General features: G+C 43.5%; 1 protein-coding gene across 1 annotated transcript in view; it reads left to right on the forward strand.

Annotated features, from left to right (window-relative positions):
• The window catches only part of SHC3 (SHC adaptor protein 3), a 163,646-nt gene that overhangs the window by 139,093 nt on the left and 5,844 nt on the right, over positions 1–18,709 (forward strand). The window lies entirely within an intron of this gene.

Here is an 18,709-nt window from a genome sequence, read left to right on the forward strand (position 1 = left end):
CCAGGGGAGTGTGTCCTTGTCCACTCCAAACCTGAAATGGAATGATTGTACTGGCTGCAGTAGACTTTGGGGAGATTATCTTTTGGGTGATTATCCTAAAGGATTTCATTCATCGTTTATTCATTCATTCAGTAAATATGTACTGGATGCCTGCTACATCCAGATGTTGTGTTTTGGCAGCTGGAATATGTTTATGAATTGGTTTAAAAAGAAAATCTCTGCTCTCATGGAACTTACAGGCATTATTTAATTACTTTGATTATATATAGGTGTTGAACTTTATCAACTGCTTCTTCAGCATCTTTTGAGATAACAGTTGTGTTTACATTTTTAATATGGAGAATTACACAGCTAGATTTTTCTGATGCTGTGATCCTGTCATATACTCATAAACTCTGCTTCTCCTTGCCTTGGTTCTTGTGAAATACATGATTGGATTTCTTCACCGAATGTTTTATTTAGGATTTTGTTGCGTCTCTGTTCAGAGTAAAACCCGTCTTCATTGTCTTTGCTAACTTTGCTTGTATATATTCATGGGGTTTATACTCATCTCTTAAGAGGAGCTGTGCTTCCTACACATTAGAGAAGTCTTTTCAGAGAAGCCTTCCCTAAACTTTTTATCTCAAATAGGATCCCCTCTACCCTCCCTGTTTCTGTGTTCTGATTTATTTTTGCCTTAAAGCACTTACCACAAACAAACATTGTTTCTTTGTTAATTTGTTCATCCTTTGGCTCCTTTCTTCCACTAGACTGTACTTTCCATGAGGGTAGCAAATTTGTTTAGTGCCACACGCCCAACATGTGGAATACTGCCTGGCACATAGCAGGTGTTTCACAAGCATTTGATGAACGAACACCAAGATTGGCCTGCATTTTTACAGGTTCATAGTTGAGAGCCTGTGGAGGTGACAGGGTGCTAAAGGTCACATGCTACTAGCATACATAGAATGAGAAACAGGTTTTTCGAGGTAGAATCAGCTCAGACTTCTTCCTGTTTGCATAAACTAATAGTTCAGTTGTGGTTATCTAAAAGGAAATTGGGGAGAAGATACCCAAGCAATTCTATGAGAATACAAATATTTCACTTCAAAATTTTAGATTTTTAAAAAACCAAAAAGCTAAAATCTAGCTAAATATGTAATCTTATAGAAAAGATGATTGAGTTTGTATGATCACTTAGTCTGTATCTAAAATTTAGATCAAAGAATGACTTAAAAAAGAGCTGTGTACTACTATAACATTTATTATACATTAAAAATCAGTATCATACTGTAGCAGATAAAGAGAGTATAAATTGGTAGAAATATGATTAAACCAGGTTTCCAAGTGAGCCAATGCCCAAAGCTGTGTGCACCATACAATTTTAATTTTGGAGGAGAAACTTGTAGCATTGTTGAGAAAATCTGTCAAGTCATAACTACTAATGACTTTTCTTCGGTGGGGGGTGCTTTTTTGTTGGATCTAATTATTTAGTTAAATTGATCCTATGGAGGACAGCTTTAGCTGAAAAAGAAAATGGAAATGAAAGACTTAATTAAAAATGTAACATCACATTCTTTCTGTGAGGACACCAAAATAGGCAATGAACACATTCTCTTCAATATTTATTCATCTGATTTTCATGGTAATTGGTTGGTCCCTGACTATAAAGGAGAAAACTTGGCAGGGAACAGATTACTCAGAGAAATAAGGATGCAAAACAGTTTTGCATCTAAATTTACTCCAGAGTATACCAACCTTTGTGCCTTCCTACCGTTCACTGAGATCACTGGAAACATAGTGAGAAGCTGCCTGGGCATCTTCCAAGCCTTGTTAGTAAGGTGTCAAGAATATTGACTCTAAAATAGCATCTGGAAAGTGCCAGTGGCTGGATCTCTAGGAGAAGCCTCAGAGATGGAGTCTTTACTTTTCAACATCTTCAGAATTGTTTAGTCAGCCCTCTTGTGTCTAAAATTATTCCCTGAGTCATTTATCATTGATTCATCTCTTTGGTCTTGAAGGACCAGCTAAGTGAAGTGGGCACTGCGCTCACATTTGAATGTGCTGCTATCACGCCAGTGGGTGGGTTTCCTGTGGGCGTGATTCACATGGTCTTTGGTCATTGCACGTTTAAGAGCACATGCTGGGGATTTTGTTTATAAAATCACAAAACATTGGTGACAGTCCAACACCCCGACATTAACTGTTTTTTTCTTTTATCCGGAGAGTAATTTTAAAATGTCCCCAATCCTCACTTTATAATGCCCTGTTGTTATTTTGAAATTCGCTTCATATCAGCCAGTTTAGGCTGTTTTGCAATAACAAATAAAATCTGAATTCTCAGTGGCTTCACCCAACACGTGCTCAGTCCCTGTCATGGCAAGTCCCGTGTGTGTTGCGTGGCTCTCCAGGTCCTTCAGGTCCTTGGGTGACTTGGGATCCAGGTGGTGTCCATCTCCTGGGCCCACCTTCTCAACACGGGAGCTCGAAGGGAAGAGAGGCTGGAGGAAACCCATGGGCTCTCAATGGCTGTGCTGTGGGTGGCGGGGGTGGGGGGTACTCACATCAGCTCCCTCTAGTCCATGAGTCCCAGGCTCACTGCAAGGAGACTGAGAAATGCTGAGGAATATGGAGCATTCGATTCCAGAGCCTGTCTCAGCAACATGCCTTCTACATTTTTGTCAGAGTAACACTAAAAAATATAAACACAGGAGATACAACAGAAAGGCTTTTAAAGAAAAACACCGATCTCCCATAAACCATTTCCGCCCTCACCCCATTCCCACATGAAAACTTGTGCACACAAAGTTACAGTAGTATTATTCATAATAGTCAAAAGGTAGAAACAACTCAAGTGTCATCAACAGATAAATAAGCAAGTAAAATGTGGTATATCTATACAATAGAGCATAATTCAGCTATACAAAGGAGTGAAGTATTGATATATACCACAACTTGGCTGATCCTTGAAAGCATTATGCTAAGTGAAAGAAGCTACTGACAAGCGACCCCATATTATTCTACTCATGGTAAAGTCCAGGATGGAAAAATTTACGGACAGAAAATAAATGAGTGATTCCTAAGGGCTGGGTGAGAGAGAAGAATAGGAGGACAGGGAGGTGATAGCTGAAAGATGTCGCATTTCTTTTTATGGTAATGAAAATGTTCTAGGATTGACAGTGGTGTTGATGCATTGTCTGTGATTACACTGTAACCCATTGAATTGTATACTTTAAATGACTGTGGTGTCTAGATGATACCTCAATTGTATACTTTAAATGACTGTGGTGTCTAGATGATACCTGTATAAAACGAATCTGCGTCTGTCAGTTTATAGAAAATACAGGTCAGGTGTGGTGGTTCACATTTGTAATCCTAGCATTTTGGGAAGCTGAGGTGGGAGGATCACTTGAGCCTGGAGGTTCAAGACCAGCCTGGGCAACATAGTAAGACCCCATCTCTAAAATAAAAAATTAGCTGGGCATGGTGGCATGCACCTGTAATCCCAGTTACCTGAGAGGTTGAGGCAGAGTTCAAGGCTGCAGTGAGCTATGATAATACAGGTGCACTCCATCTTGGGTGACAGGTTTAACTTGTTCCTCTGTTCCCTGTCTCAAAAAAAATTACAGGGGACAGAAGAACAACTTAAACAATGCCACAAGAAACAGCCAAATCATAAGGTGGGATATGCCACAGACAAATATCTAGTTTTTTAAACAAATCACTGGTATGGAGGAAAAATGGAAGGAAAATAGAATAGAAGAATGTTAAGAGAAATAACGAAATGTAGATGCAGACTACATCTATTTGAGCTCTGATTCCAACAAACAGGCAATAAAAAGAATGCCCTTGAGACAATTAGAAAAATTTGGTGTTCTGTTATTAAGTGCGTATGTATTTATAACTGTTGTATCTGCCTGATAGAGTGACCCTTTATTAGTGTGAAATGTCCCTCTTTAATAAGTTTTTAAAATTACTAATTGTCTTTACTTGTTATAGGTCTGTTCAGATTAACTATTGCTTCATGAGTCAGTGTTGATATTTTGTGTCTTTCTAGGAATTTGTCCATTTTACCTAAGTCTCAAATTGGTTAGTATGTATAAAGAATGAGTTGGGCGGAGTTCTTTATAGATATCTGTTAGGTCTAGTTGGTGTGTGGTGGTACTCAAGTCTTCTGTTTCCTTGTTGGTCTTTTGTCTAGTTGTTCTATGCACTATTAAAAGTGAGGTATTGAAATCTCTATTATTGTTGAATTGTCTATTTCTCTCTATCAGTTTTGTTTCATGTAGTTTGGTGTTCTGTTATTAAGTACATATGTGTTTATAACTGTTGTATCTTCCTGAGGGAGATATCTTTTATTAGTATGACATGTCCTGCTTTATCTCTAGTAACATTTTTTGCTTCTTTTGTTTTAAAATCTATTTTGTCTGGTATTAGTATATGTACTCCAGCTTTCGTGTCATGCTTGCTATGTACATGACACATTCTTTTCTTTCCTTTATTTTCAACCTATTTGTTTTATTTTAGCCACTCTGAAAATCTCTACCTTTTAATTGCATTTTTAATCCATTCATATTTAATGTTATTTATGATGTAGTATGATTTATAGCTGTTATCTGACTTTTTGTTTTTTATGTAATATGTGTATTATACTTCTATATGTTAGGCACAACGTTACATTTCATATGTACTTTTTTATACAAATGCTTTTAAAATCAATTAATCTTTATGTTTTAAATTACCCTATTCTTGAGAGAAGAGAGCTATGTTTTCTTCACAATGTCTTTACCCTTAACCAGTGCCTTGCTCATTTCATCTGTTATTTAGGACACATGGACAGATGGACTTACTTTTCTAAGGTGAACTAATACATTTGCAGAGCAAACTCATCACCCCAGGGACATATTTTCATTTAACTCTTGGACTTGTGTCCTATAACTTCCTCTTTCTTGGTTTTTACTCACTTTTACCAGACTGCTTCCTCAAGTCTCTCAGAAGAGGTGCTTGAGCATAAATTTTCTCATCTTACCTGTCTGAAAATACATTTTTCAGTCACATTTGATTAAAAGTATGGTTAGTTGTAGTATGACTGGTGTGATTCTTCATCCCTTGTGGTTTTTTCTATAAATTTTTAATTTTTTCTTTTATCTTTATGTTCTGTAATGACATACTCATGAATCTACATGTGTGCCTTTTTCTATACATTGTTCTGGGGACTTGATGTACCCTTTCATTCTGAAGACTTGTGTTTTAAATCAGAACAATTTTCTTATGTAATTTTTTTTGATAATTTCCTGCCTTCTATATTTTTTTCATCTCGGAACTCCTGGTTAAGGACATAGGCCTTCTGGATTGACTTTCTGTCTCTTGTCTCTCCAAAAAGTTTCCAGTTCTTTGAAATTATGCTCTATGTTCTGGGAGCTTTTCTTGACTATCATACAAACTTATGTGTGTATAATATATATTTAATCTATATATAAATATATAGATTATATATCTACATATAGATATCTATATCTAACTTTATAGATTATATCTGCAATATATCTAACCTATATACCTATAGATTAGATAGATATAATCTATAGATATAGATTAGACAGATATAGATATAAATATAGATATAGGTATAGAGATAGATATAATTTTAAAAATTATATATTTAATTTCTAAAAGATTCTTGTCCTCCAATTGTCTTATTTTTCACACATATTCTTTTCAATAGATGCAGTCAGTATCTTTTTGACTTTTTGATGTTACTAATGTAAATTTTTTAACTTTGTTTTCTATTTTCCAGATTATTTTCTGAAGCAGATGTTGGTTTGCTCATCATGGTCTTTCTCTTCATGGTGCTGGTGTTTTTAAGATGTCTGGCATTCTTACACCATGACATTTCAGAACAAGAGGCTGGATGTATTTTCCTGGGGTTGTTCTCTTCTGCTTGATACATATAGTTCTTTTTCCCTGTAGTCTGTTCCCAGTATCAGAAGACTGACTGAGATCATGTGTGAATTGTGTGCATGGAGGTAGTGTGCATGGAGTTAGTGTGGGCAAAGGATAGAGGAATGATGTGTGGGCGGGGTTTTGTCATCTGAAGGTTAGACTTTAGGTTGAGAAGGGGAGGGGCTTGGACTTTTAGGCTGGGTGCCTCCCAAGGGTCCTTTGTTTAGGGTCACCATCCTTCTCCTACTGCCTTAATTCTCCCCAGGCAGTGTGTTTAATTTCTTTGGATAGATATTCCCTGGAATTCTTCCTTGAAGGCGAAATGCTAGTTTGGCTATAAGGAGTTGGGAGCAGTGGGAGCTGCAGGCTCAGTTACTAAGGAGTGGTCTTTCTGCAGCCTGGCTGTCCCCCTCCCACTGTTGCAGGGGTACCTCTCCTCCACTGCAAGACCCCCCTGCCATGAGTTCCAGGCTGCCTTTCTCCTCACTGTCTTTATCCTTCGACACACTTCCGCCTTTTCTGTTAGTCTGTAATGTGTTGAGATCACTATACCGTTCTCTTCTGTTTTTAAAAGTGAATTCCTGCACTGTCTTTTCTCTGGGTTTGGGGAAGGTGGAATAGGGCAATTCCTGGACTCATCCTAACTGCTATAAAAAATCAGCACTTCACCCATCTCTGGTTGTCTACTGTCAAAAATTTCAAAATCAAGCAAAATTAAAGAAATAAAAACACATGGATAAAATTTAGCATCAGGTTCACTTAATAATTGGTAAGGAAGTTTCCTTTCTTTTCTGTGTAAATATGCAGATGACCAGGACAATGAGTCTAGCTCCAGGGGAACTTAGAGCTGTGTCCACAGCTTCTCAACTCTTCTCCGATAAGGCTCTAAAGAAATCCTGAGTAGGAACAATATCTTACACATATCCTGTTTGGTCACCATTGTCAGTTCTCTACCATTTTTTAATTTCTATTGTCAAGAACAGACTTTGCTGACTCTTGAGCAACCTTGGAGGTGACGAGAAGCTTCTCAGTAACTCAGAACTAGCAAAGAAAGTAAGATCCAGAAGCAACAGGGCCAGGGAAGACTGGGAGTCTCCTTCTTTCCCTGGACAAGGCTGGTCCAGAAAACCACAGGAGCAGAGAAGGGAGGACTTGTCGAAAGCCCCGGGTGTGCAGGAACTCAAGGTCAGGTTCACTCCTCAGGTGGAAAGTGAGTGCTCGCCTGGGCAAAGGGGTTGCTTGTGGGTGGGTAAGCCCTAGGAGAACAGGATCCCAAGCTGGGCTCTTGGCATTTGTAAACCAAAAAACAATGGAGACATATCTCAATCATTTCAGAAGTTTATTTAGCCAAGGTTAAGGACATGCGAGGGACACAGCCCCAGGAGATCCTGAGACCATGTGTCTCCAGGGTGGTCAATCTAAACTTGATTTTATATATTTTAAGGAGACATAAGACATTAATCATATATGTAAGATGTACATTGGTTTGGTCTGGAAAGGCAGGACAATGTGAAGTAGTGGGCTTCCAGGTCATAGGCAGGTTTAAAGATTTTCTTATTGGCAGTTGGTTGAAAGAATTTATCTAAAGACCTGGAATCAATAGAAGGCAGTGTCTGGGTTAAGATAAGGGGTTGTGGAAACCAAGGTTATATCATGCAGATGAAACCTCCAGGTAACAGGCTTCAGAGATAAAAGATAATAGATGTTTCTTTTTCTTTCTTTCTTTCTTTTTTTTTTTTTAATGTAATTTCACTGCTGTCACCCAGGCAAGAATGCAGTGTCATGGTCTCAGCTCACCGCAACCTCAGCCTCTTGAGTTCAAGCAATTCTCCTGCCTCAGCCTCTTGAGTAGCTGGATTACAGGCATGCACCACCATGCCCAGCTAACTTTTTTTTGTGCTTTTAGTAGAGATGGGGTTTCACCATGTTGGCCACACTGGTCTTGAACTTTTGACCTCAGGTGGTCTGCACACCTTGGCCTCCCAAAAGTTCTGGGATTACGGGCATGAGCCACTGTACACAGTTTGATGTTTGATGTTTCTCATCAAACTAAAAAAGATGCCGGACTCTTATTTAATTCTCTTCTGGATGAAGGAAATGACCTGGAAAGGGAAGGGGATTCTCTACAGAATGTAGATTTTCCCCACAAGAGACCGCTTTGCAGGGCCATTTCAAAATATGCCAAAGACATATATTTTTAGGGTAAAATACTTCAGTCCCTTTCAGGACCTGCTATCTGTCATGTGATGCTATGCTAGAGTCAGCCTGGAATTGGGTGTCTTATTGCTACAAAAATCTTAAGATCTTTGTTTAACTGTTACTGCCGGTCAGTTGTGCTGAATTCCAAAGGGAGGAGTGTATATTGAGGCATGTCTGACCCCCACTTCCCATCATGGCCTGATCTAGTTTTTCAGGTTAACTTTGGAATGGCCTTGGCTGAGAGGATGGGTTCATTCTGATGGTTAGGAAACTTCAAATTTTATTTTTAGTTTACACATTGCAGCCCTGGGGACTGATGTGGGCTCAGCTCTGTAGCTCTGCCTTCAGGCTTGGGATGGAGCTGGACCACATCTTAATTTCAAACGTAGGAGAGGCTTGGGCAGCATGTCTGTGTCTGGGGGAGGTCTATGTCACACCTGGGTTAGGCTAGATCCAGTCAGGAGCCTACCAGCCTGGGGGTGGGGTGGGGTCTCTCAGTGGATCCAGCAGAAGCTGAGAAAGTGGGCAAAGGGTAGCTGCTCTGTGTGTGCATGTGTGTTGACCTGTTCCAGGGTAACTTGTGTTTTAATCACAAGATGTCCCCCCCATCTGATGGCTTTGCCCCTTCTAGGAATGTGACCCTTTAGAAGGGGCAGATGTAGTCATCTTGTCATTGATGAAGTGTCCTCACTAATAGAAAAATTTTAAACACTTTTAAAAAAAAATTGCAGTTTCAAAGTCCTGGGCTGCAGCCATCCTTCTGCCTCAGGAGGGAAGGGCAGTATTTCTTTTCTTTTTTGTTTTTTTGAGACGGAGTTTCGCTCTTGTTACCCAGGCTGGAGTGCAATGGCACGATCTCGGCCCACCACAACCTCCGCCTCCTGGGTTCAGCCAATTCGTCTGCTTCAGCCTCCTGAATAGCTGGGATTACAGGCACGCACCACCATGCCCAGCTAATTTTTTGTATTTTTAGTAGAGACGGGGTTTCACCATGTTGACCAGGATGGTCTTGATCTCTTGACCTTGTGATCCATGTGGGCAGTATTTCTAACTGCCCGCAGGGCAACTCGACTTACACATTTCCCAAGCAATCGAAGCCCATGGTGTGTGCGGTGGAAGGCATTGTCTCCACCTCCTCAGCCTCAGCTGTCCCCCTCCGCCCGGGTTTCCCTCCACACCACACCTCTCTTCTCATACTCTGCATTCAGATGCTGAACAAGTCCCCCTAAATATCCCTGCAAGCTGCGTCTTCCTCCGGACCCACCTGGGCTCCCAGTGACAGCCAGCCCACCCTGCAGGAGGCTCTGCTGATGTCCATTCCCTGCTCAGAATCCTTCTGGGATGACATCACCTCGAGTGTAAGGTTAAACTATGCAGCATGGTAAGAAAACAGGAAGAGCAAACGTTCCTCAGCATGTCCTTGATGCCATGCACTATACTAACTACTTCACTTGTATTAATCCTTTCATTCTGAAAACAGTCCTTTGAAGCAGGACTCACGACAGCCATTTTTCAGTAACTTGCTCTAAGGAGTATCATTAGCAGGTGACAGGCCACGTTGTGGCAGGTGCTCAAAACTGTCTTATCCTCCCTTGTCACTGCACTGGACTGGGCAGGACAGGCAGTACTTAATAAGGCATGCAGAGAGTGGTAGAGCACAACTGTCGTCTCAGCTACTCAGGAGGCTGAGGCAGGAGGAAGGCTTAAGCCAGGAGGTTGAGGCTACGGTGAGCTATGATCATACCATTGCCCTCCAGCCTGGGTGACAGAGCAAGACCCTGTCTCTAAATAAATAAATAAATAAAAAGAAATAAATAAGTTGCACAGGATGCTGCTTGTGTACCCAGGAGAGAAGGGGCTTCAAGGGTACTGGCTTGGGATGACCATGCCATTTACACATCAGGGGAGCATCCTGAGAAGGGCTCTGTGTTTCTGATTGGACAGTGAGAGGGAGCTGAGTGAACTGGAAAGGCATTGTTGCATTGCAGGGAACTACAAATCAGACCCACAGCTCAAACTGCTGTTCTAGGCCGGTTGTTAGTCCAGCAGCGTCAGCATCAGAGAGCTTCCTTAGAAATGAGATCCTTAGCTCCTACCCCAGGCCTGCTGGGTCAGGAACTTGGTCTGGGGCCTGGGGGTGTGGGATGGAGATGAGGCAGTAGTCTGAGCTTTTACGAGCCCTTCAGGGGCTAGAGTTGAGAGCCACAGGTCTAGGCAACAGACCCTTTTAAAAACGAGGAAGGATGTCTTAGGTAATTTGTCAAGTGAACACAGCACGTTAGCAGTAGAAACAGGATTTGAACTGATGACTTTTGATATCTTGATCAGTGGTTTGTCCTCCAGATGGTCATACCTTCTGATTCTGTCGCGCTGTCTACGGCCAGTTAAACACAGAAGTGGATCATCTAGATGCTTGGATGAATAAAATTTGAAAAAGTATATTCTACTGAATTTCTGGAAAGTAAGTAAGAATAGAAGTAAAAGAAGTAGCCAGGAAGAATTTCCACCTCCCCCCAAGCCAAGCGGTTTTCTGGAGGTTGTGGCCAAGAAGAGAAACAATGAGATTGGTTATGGTCTCAATGGCAGATTTGGGAAATCAGCATACACTGCATATTTCTTAATGGTTTTAATTTCCCACATTTTGAGTTGCTTTTTGGAGCTCCTGAGCATCCTTGGGCCTAAATAAACCCAGCCTTTCTGAAGGCATGGAGCTTGATTCCTTCCCACTGAGCTGCTGGAAGCTTTGATCTATGGGATCTGATTTTATTCTACTCTTAGAGTTTCTCAGATGATTAAAAGTATTGTAAGCAATTCAAAGAGACCTCGTTGATAAGACTTATCAAGCTGGCCTCAGAGTTTATTCTGGGCTCCTGACTCCTGAAGGGCAGTCAGCTCCCACGCTAAGATCAGGGTGGACCTGAGGCCCCCCAGCTGACCTCTTTTCCTAAGTTTTTGCTTCTCAGAGAGGAAGCCTGTGCCTGCCCTTCCTTCCAAAGAAGACAAAACCAGGAGTGGCTGACTTGCTCAAACCCATCACATGCCTGCAAAAACCTTCCAAGCTCTTTACGGCTATTGTGAGACCTCAGTTCTTATCTTCTTGATTTAGAAGAATTTAAGCAAGGGTTATACAGCAAGGCAGACGCAGAACAGTGCTATTTATTACAAAGAAAAAAGAATATTTTGAAAATTAGGTGCAGAATAGACAGTACACCCTAAGTGAGAGGATTCAGGTCAGGCTGCTCATAAGGATGAAACAGCCAAGACAGGCACTAGGGAGACTCCCTTTGTGGGGATCTGACATGATTATTCATAAGGAAGTGGACAGAGGGGTTGCTATAAGGGTGGTGCTCTGGTGCAGACACGCAGAAGTTGTGCATGCTTGTATATGTCACATATCTCATTAGCATCTTAAATCTCCACCCAGGGATGTGGGGTTTTTTTGCCGTTATAATGAGCAAAGGCTCAGTCTGAGGACAAGTAAAATTAAAGTGTGCATGCTCTCTAGAAGGGGAAATTCCCTACTGAAGATAGCTGTGCTTGAATTATCTGGGCTACAGTGTGAATGCTGAGGCTTATCGTGTTGACTGTGTTCCACAGTCGCCACATCCCAAGGACGTGGTTACTTCCTTGACTACCTATCCTGCCTCAAAGCCACAGATGATGGTGAGGGACATAGGTGGTCTGAGCTTTCTCCACTGTGTAGCCCAACCCTCCCTTCCTGCACTTACCTGTCTTTGCATCTCCTTCTAGGCCCCTGGAGCCCTGAGGGGACCCTCAAAGTGGTTAAATAATGCTTGAGGCTTTTCTGGTTCCTGCCCTGGGCCTTGACTAAGATCATGGTCCAGACCTGTTGGGGTGTGGTGGGGAGTGGAGTTCCCTGTTCAGCAAAATGAACCGAGACCTCTGCTGTGCTTGCTGGAGGACCAGCTGACTTCTCTTAATGGCATTGTGCCTTTGTTCACTGCAAAGGAAATACAAAAATTACACAGCCCATTCAGTCACCTCTGGCTCAGGTAAGTCATGTGACTTACCCAGCCAGTGGAAGTTCTGAGTGGGAAAGACCACCCCACAGTCCTGCTCTGGAAGCCCCCAGGGGCAGGCAGGGTCCTGAGAGTGCTCCAGGGCCGGCCTCCTCCCATTTGATTCCTGAGTCTGATATCCTGGGCATCCAGGTAGGGCTCTGTGTGGCAGTTGTTCATGGCTGAGAAAGAAATGTCTTAAGAGGGCAACACCAGGCAATGTGGAAGGAGCCCTCCAGCTTCCGAGTTTCAAATTTCTGGCTCTGTGTTCTACTGGCCCCAAGGGGTGCTGGAAATACTCAGTTTCCATTTGGTGCAGGACAGAGGAGCCTCACCTGGGATGGCCCAAGGCAGGTGAGCCCTCGGCATCCAGGCAGGGTTCAGCGGGAGGCACCGCTCACTTTCCTGCAGTACTGCCTTCTCTCCACCTGCTTTGCGTCTGGTTTGTGGGTTTTTACACAGGCATCAGGTTAGTTTTGTGGGACAGCTGTGCTTTTCCAGAAGTGACCTGGGCCTAGGCCCTCTACGCTGTGAGCAGATCTGGTGCTGTTTTTGGTCACTGAGGACATCGTCATCGTCCCCGCTGTGGCAGCTGAGTGGAGGCTTCTTTGCAGTTTCTTGAGCAGTGACTCATTACATGTCGCCCTGTAGGTCTCATGGAGATGGCACAGTCCCCAAGGTAGCCTGGACTTTTCCCTGGGGTAGGAGACTACCCCTCTATCCAGCTGCAGAGCTCCTGAAGAATCATTTTTAAGGTAGAACTGGCAGTGATAGTCAACACTAGCAACGAGTATGCTTTCCATACAGTTAGAACAAAAGTTACCAACCTGATTCTGCTGGAATATTAGTGTTCCAGAAGGCTGGTGCAGCTGGCCTGTATCTCCTGTGTGCGCATGGAAGCTCAGTGCAAAATGTCCCTGTGAGGTCAAACTGGGCTTGCAGCTCAGCAGATCCCTACCACTCCCCTGGGCACCTCCCCAAGCCCGGAGTGTCCTCGTGAGACCTATGTGTGCCACCAGAGGGCAGGAGGCTCTCCCCTGCATCCTTCCACCACTGGGCACTTTGGAGGATCACCAAGCTACAGTACCTAATGGCAAAGCTCCACCCGGACCCAGTGACGGCCCTGCAAACAGACGTTAGTACCCAGCTTAGTCACTACTGATGGAGGAGACACGGAGAGTCGGTGAGGGGGAATCCTCTGTGTCCCCCGCCTCACGCCTGTATATTCCACTCGCAACACCCACATCGTGAGGTCACCGCCCCCCCCCCCAACTTCGCTCTCCTCCTGGGTCTGTGTCTCCCACTGCACATGAGGGTAGTTTTGTGCCAGCCCCTGCAAGGGCTTCTGTTAGGATGATTTATCCATCTCATTCTGTTGCTGGTGATAGTTTAGTGTCCCCCTAGAGCCTGGCACCAGAAACTCTCCCTGTTTTGTCCTGTTTTGACTTCAACATAGGTCACAGTCAGAGCAGGAGCCCTCACCTTCCCACCCACCACCTGGGGAGTCCTGAGGGAGGCCCCGAGGAAAGAATGAAAAGGACAAGCCAGACCTGCTGTTGTCCACAGACCACAGAGGTCCCCACACCCACAATGTGGCACAAAGAAACCTGCCCCACAACTGGCTCCCCGTCTCCCTGCCCTGCTGCTTCTCACCCTCCACCTTCACCTCTCACCCCCACCCTTCCTATCTTCCACCTTCCAGCCCCCTATCACCTCCCCATCTTTCGCCCCCACCCGACCCCCACTCTTTACTTCTGGATACTGGGGGTGATGCCTGCTGCCCACAGGCCACACAGAGCTGAGTGTGCCTTTCTGCCCTAGCCTAGTGTAGAGACAAATTTTGATTAAGCTGCTGTGAAAGCTTGGGGATCGCTACCTACAAATGGTACACATTTTTAACAGTAATGGTCTGCAAAAATCAAATCAAAGAAGAAATTCCTTACCATGAATGATTCCAGAGGCTCCTAAGTGGCCTTGTTTTAGAAGTAGGAGATGTTGCTTTCATTTCTTTGTAAAACCTCACCTCCTCCAGCTTCTCCCCATGAAAACCTAGTCCCCCCCAATGCTCTCAAGCTGAATATTCATTTATTATTTTTGTTTTTAAATAGACTTTATTTGATATTATTTAGTAAATATTGTAAAGAACTGACATCTTGACAGTATTGAGTAATCCTATCCATAAACATGAAATGCCTCCTTATTTATTTAGTTCTTTGCTTTCTTTTACAGGACTTTTGTAGTTTTCAGCATACAGATATTGTAGGTATTTTGTTAGATTTATACCGAAGTATTTCATTTTCAGGGGTGCTAATGTGATGGTACTGCATTTAAAAATTTAAATTCCATGTGTTCATTGCTGATATATAGGAACGCAATTGACTTTGTATATTTACCTTATATCCTGCAGCCTTACTATAACCACGATTAGTTCAAGGAGATTTTTTTGCTGATTCTTTCAGATTTTCTTCTAGACAATCATGCCATCTGTGAACAAAGGCAGTTTCATTTCTTCCTTCCCAACTGGTATTTCCTTTCTGTCTTACTGTCTCACTTTTGGACACTGGGGATGATGCCTGCTGACCATAGGCCACACAGAGTCAAGTGTGCACTTCTTCCCTAGCCTGGAGAAGAGGCGTATTTTAATTAAGCTGCTGTGAGTTTGGGGGATCACAACCTAAAAATGGTAGCACATTTTTAGCAATAATGGTTTACAAAAATGAAATAAAAAGAAGAAATTCTGTAGGTTTTCATTGGAATACTGGAACTTCTAGTACAATATTGAATTGGAGTGGTGAGAGGGAACATCCTTGTCTTGTTCTTGATCTTTGAGTTTCTTGCCATCAGATATAATGTTAACTGTAGAGTTTTTTGGTAGATTCTTTTTTTTTTTTTTTTGAGACAGAGTCAAAAGGCTGGAGTGCAGTGGTGCAGACTCAGCTCACTTCAGCCTCTATCTCCTGGGCTCAAACTATTCTCCTGCCTCAGTCTCCCCAGTAGGTGGGATTACAGGTACCCACTATGACGTCCAGCTAATTTCTGAATTTTTTTTTAGTGGAGATGGCTTTCACTGTGTCAGCCAGGCTGATCTTGAACTCCTGACCTCAAATGATCAGCTGTCTCAGCCTTCCAAAGTGCTGGGATTACAGGCATAAGCCACCATGCTCAGCCCATAGATATTCTTTATCAAGTTGAGGAATTTCCTTTCCTACTTTATCAAGAGACTTTTTTTGTTTTGTTTTGTTTTGTTTTAAAAAGACCTTTTTAAAAAGAGACCTCTTGTTAAGAGGTGTTGGATTTTGTCAAATGCTTTGTCTGCGTTTATTTATATAATTATGTGATTTTTCATCTTTAACATGATGAATAAAAATAATTGATTTCTGAATATTGAACCAGCTTTGCATACCTGAAATAAATTCTGCCTGGTTGTGGTGCATACTTCTTTTTATACATTGTTGGGTTCAATTTGCTAATATTTGTTGAGCATTTGTGCATCTCTGTTTATGAGAGATATTGGGCTATAGTTTTCTTTTAATGTCCTTGTCTGGATTTGGTATTAAGGTGATGTTGGCTTCATAGCATTAGGAAGTATGTTCTCTGATTCTGTCTTCTGAGAAAGATTGTAGGGAATTGAAATAAATTATTCCTTAAATGCTTGATGGAATTCACCAGTGAACACATCTGGGCCTTGTGCTTTCTCTTTTGGAAGGTTATTAATTATTGGTTCAATTTCTTTAATAGACATAGGCCTATTCCAATTGTTTATTTCTTCTTGTGTGAGTTTTTGCAGATTGTGTCTTTCAAGAAATTTTTTATTTAGATTATCGAATTTATGAGCATAGAGTCATTCATAATATAGGTGCTCCTCAAGTTGGGATGGGCCTACATCCCAATAAACATATCATATGTTGGGAATATTGTAAGTCAAATGCAAATAAGACCCTCATAAACCTGTCATGAAGTTGAATTCTGTTATTTCTGTATTTCTTTATTGTGTTTTTAATGTTCATGGGATCTGTTATGTTACCTCCTTTTTTCTTTCTTATATTGACAATTTGAGTCTTATCTCTTTTCTCTTAACCTGGCTGTAGGCTTATCAATTTTGTTGATATTTTCAAAGAACTAGCTTTTGGTTTCATTAATTTTTTTCTACTGATTTCCTTTTTTCAATTTGATGGATTTTTGCCCTAATTTTTATCATTCTTTCTTTCCTCCAGCTTACTTCAGATTGACTTGTTCTTCTTTTTCCAGTTTCCTAAGGTGGAAGCGTAGATGATTAATTTTAGACTCTTCCTAATCTCTAGTATGTGCACAGTTTAGTCTCTTTGTAGCCTGACTAGAAGGAAGGCTTTCATCTGGATTTTTGTTTCCTCTTTATTATGCACAGCCTCCCCCGGCTGTCTGGGGTTAGGTTTAACATTTCATGTGTCTTAATGCAGATGTGTCTGGAGTCTAGGTTTGTCCTGGCTGCCTAGTAGTGTTAATCAGCCATCAGCATTTCTAGTGCGTAACAGGTGAGTCCACACAAACAGTGCTCTTGGCTATAAGTTCTTCGGGCAGGAGCTAGACTTGAGTATTTATGGCCATGAAGTGAAGTACCCTCTCTATTTCCTTAGGCAGTAAATTCATAGACGTGTGTTTATGTTGGCCAGTCTATATACTGAATATGCTAACTGGTGGTTCTCAGCTTTGGCAGCGTGTTGGAATCATTGGAGGAGCCTAAGACCCCTGGTGCCCAGGCCCCACCCGGAGCTCCTTATGAAATTGGCCTGGGGCCTGGGCTGTGGCTACTAAAAGGTCCCCAGGAGGTTTGGAGGTGAGAACAGGTAGAGTCTATTGTCTGAGACGCTTCCCTGCCCTAAACTGGTCTTCGCTTAGTCCAGTTCGCCCAGAACTTACATGCGTGTCAGTCATTAAGGAATGAGAATAAGGAGTCAGCATTAAGGCAACAGCCCAACGTTACCGGTCTCAAGCTGGGTTCCTTGATGCCCCCCAGCTTCCAAATAAGTATGCTGCTGGAGTTACTCAGGGGGCCTTTCTGGGGTAGGAGGGCTGAGGAGCCCCACGAGAATTAAACAACCCCAGTGAAAAGAGGCTGGAAAGTCTTGCAAAAAGCTTCCTTTCTGAACTCGCCCGACAGGTCACACCCTTAGTGAGGCTTAGTGACCAAGGATCGGGAGACTCTCTGATCCAGAGATCTCTTCTCCCTCTGGTGCTTACAGAGATGGTGGGAAGGGTTCCTGCAGGAGGAAAACATTCTAACTTCGGAGTTTTTCTGTTCCTTCAGCTGCGAATCGGTAGAGCCATGAGCAGACGGTGTGAGCTTCTCAAAGCGCCTTGGGTCGGGATTTCTAATATGCACAGCTGAGGTGTAGGTTAGGGGTGGGGTGGGAGTGGGGGTTGAAAGTCCAGAGATTGATGTTTCTTTGGTAGGTTGATGGAGGGGGAGAAGAAAGAGTGGCCACATTAGTGGAGGCAGGAGTGACAATAAAAATGTGAGGAAAGAGAGCATTGGGGAAAACAGAGAGGAGGATGAACATTGCCTCGGGAGTCCCTGCAGGAGGGTGAGGAGAGCTGGCTCTCCCATGAGAGGACGGGCTCCTGGAAACTCGTTTGCACAGACTGATGGAGAGGGGACCCCCACGAAGGCTGGAGAGTGAAGCCAGGGAGTTCCGCTGACCCTCAAGCACAGCCTTGATGGTGGCCTGTGAGGGTGAATGGACCTAGCCAGGTGTCTGCTTCCTGCTCCCATCTTCTACTTCTCAAGGGTGCAAGTCCCAGGGGATTGCATCCTGAACTTCTCGAAAGACTGCTCCTGACAGGCCCCACCCCAGCTTTTTCAAGTGTGAGCTTTATCTGTGAATGTGCCGGCTCGGGGTGGAGACGGCTGATGGACCACATGCAGGCCAGCAAGCAGGGCAGAGTGTTCAGCCTCCTCTCCCCGCCACCCCGACCCCCAGCATCCATTTCTTCAGGAAAAGTTTATGGGCAGGCTGGAGAACTGAAAGCCCAGGAACATGGAGCCTGTACCTCTGACCCTGCCTGGTTCACCCTCCGGTGGGGGACGGCAGGGGCAACAGGGGCTCCTCTGGGGAGCTATGGTGCTTGTCCCTGGTGGGTGCCCAGCATGCCTAGGGAGGAAGGAAGGCTGCCTGGAGGTGTTGGCATCGAGGCGGGGCCGGGCTCATGTGGAAGAAACACATTCTTGGCTGAGAGATGGCCAGGCAAAGGCCTGGAGGTGGGAGGGGCATGGGAGCCAGCAGATCCCAGTGTTGGGCTATCCTGAGAGGGCCAGGGAGGGAGCAGGAGAGGGAGGTGAGGTGGCCCTAGTGGTGAAGGTTGGGGAGGCCATGCCTATGGGACAGTGGGCTGGGACATTCCAGAGCTCAGTCCCAGAGGCCTACGCTTATGGTTACTGAAAGGTGTTCAGGTGGTTTGGAGGTAAGCTCAGCCAATGAAATGGACTGGCCATTGATAGTGACCAGGGTCTTTTTGCAGACAGCATCTCTAAAGTGGGGGAAGCCCCTTGTCCCCTCGCCCTCTCCTTCTGGGCCAGTTCTGATGGTCTGGCT

The sequence above is a fragment of the Saimiri boliviensis genome, chromosome 2 (genome assembly GCF_048565385.1).
Source record: "Saimiri boliviensis isolate mSaiBol1 chromosome 2, mSaiBol1.pri, whole genome shotgun sequence".
Taxonomy (NCBI): Eukaryota; Metazoa; Chordata; class Mammalia; order Primates; family Cebidae; genus Saimiri; species Saimiri boliviensis.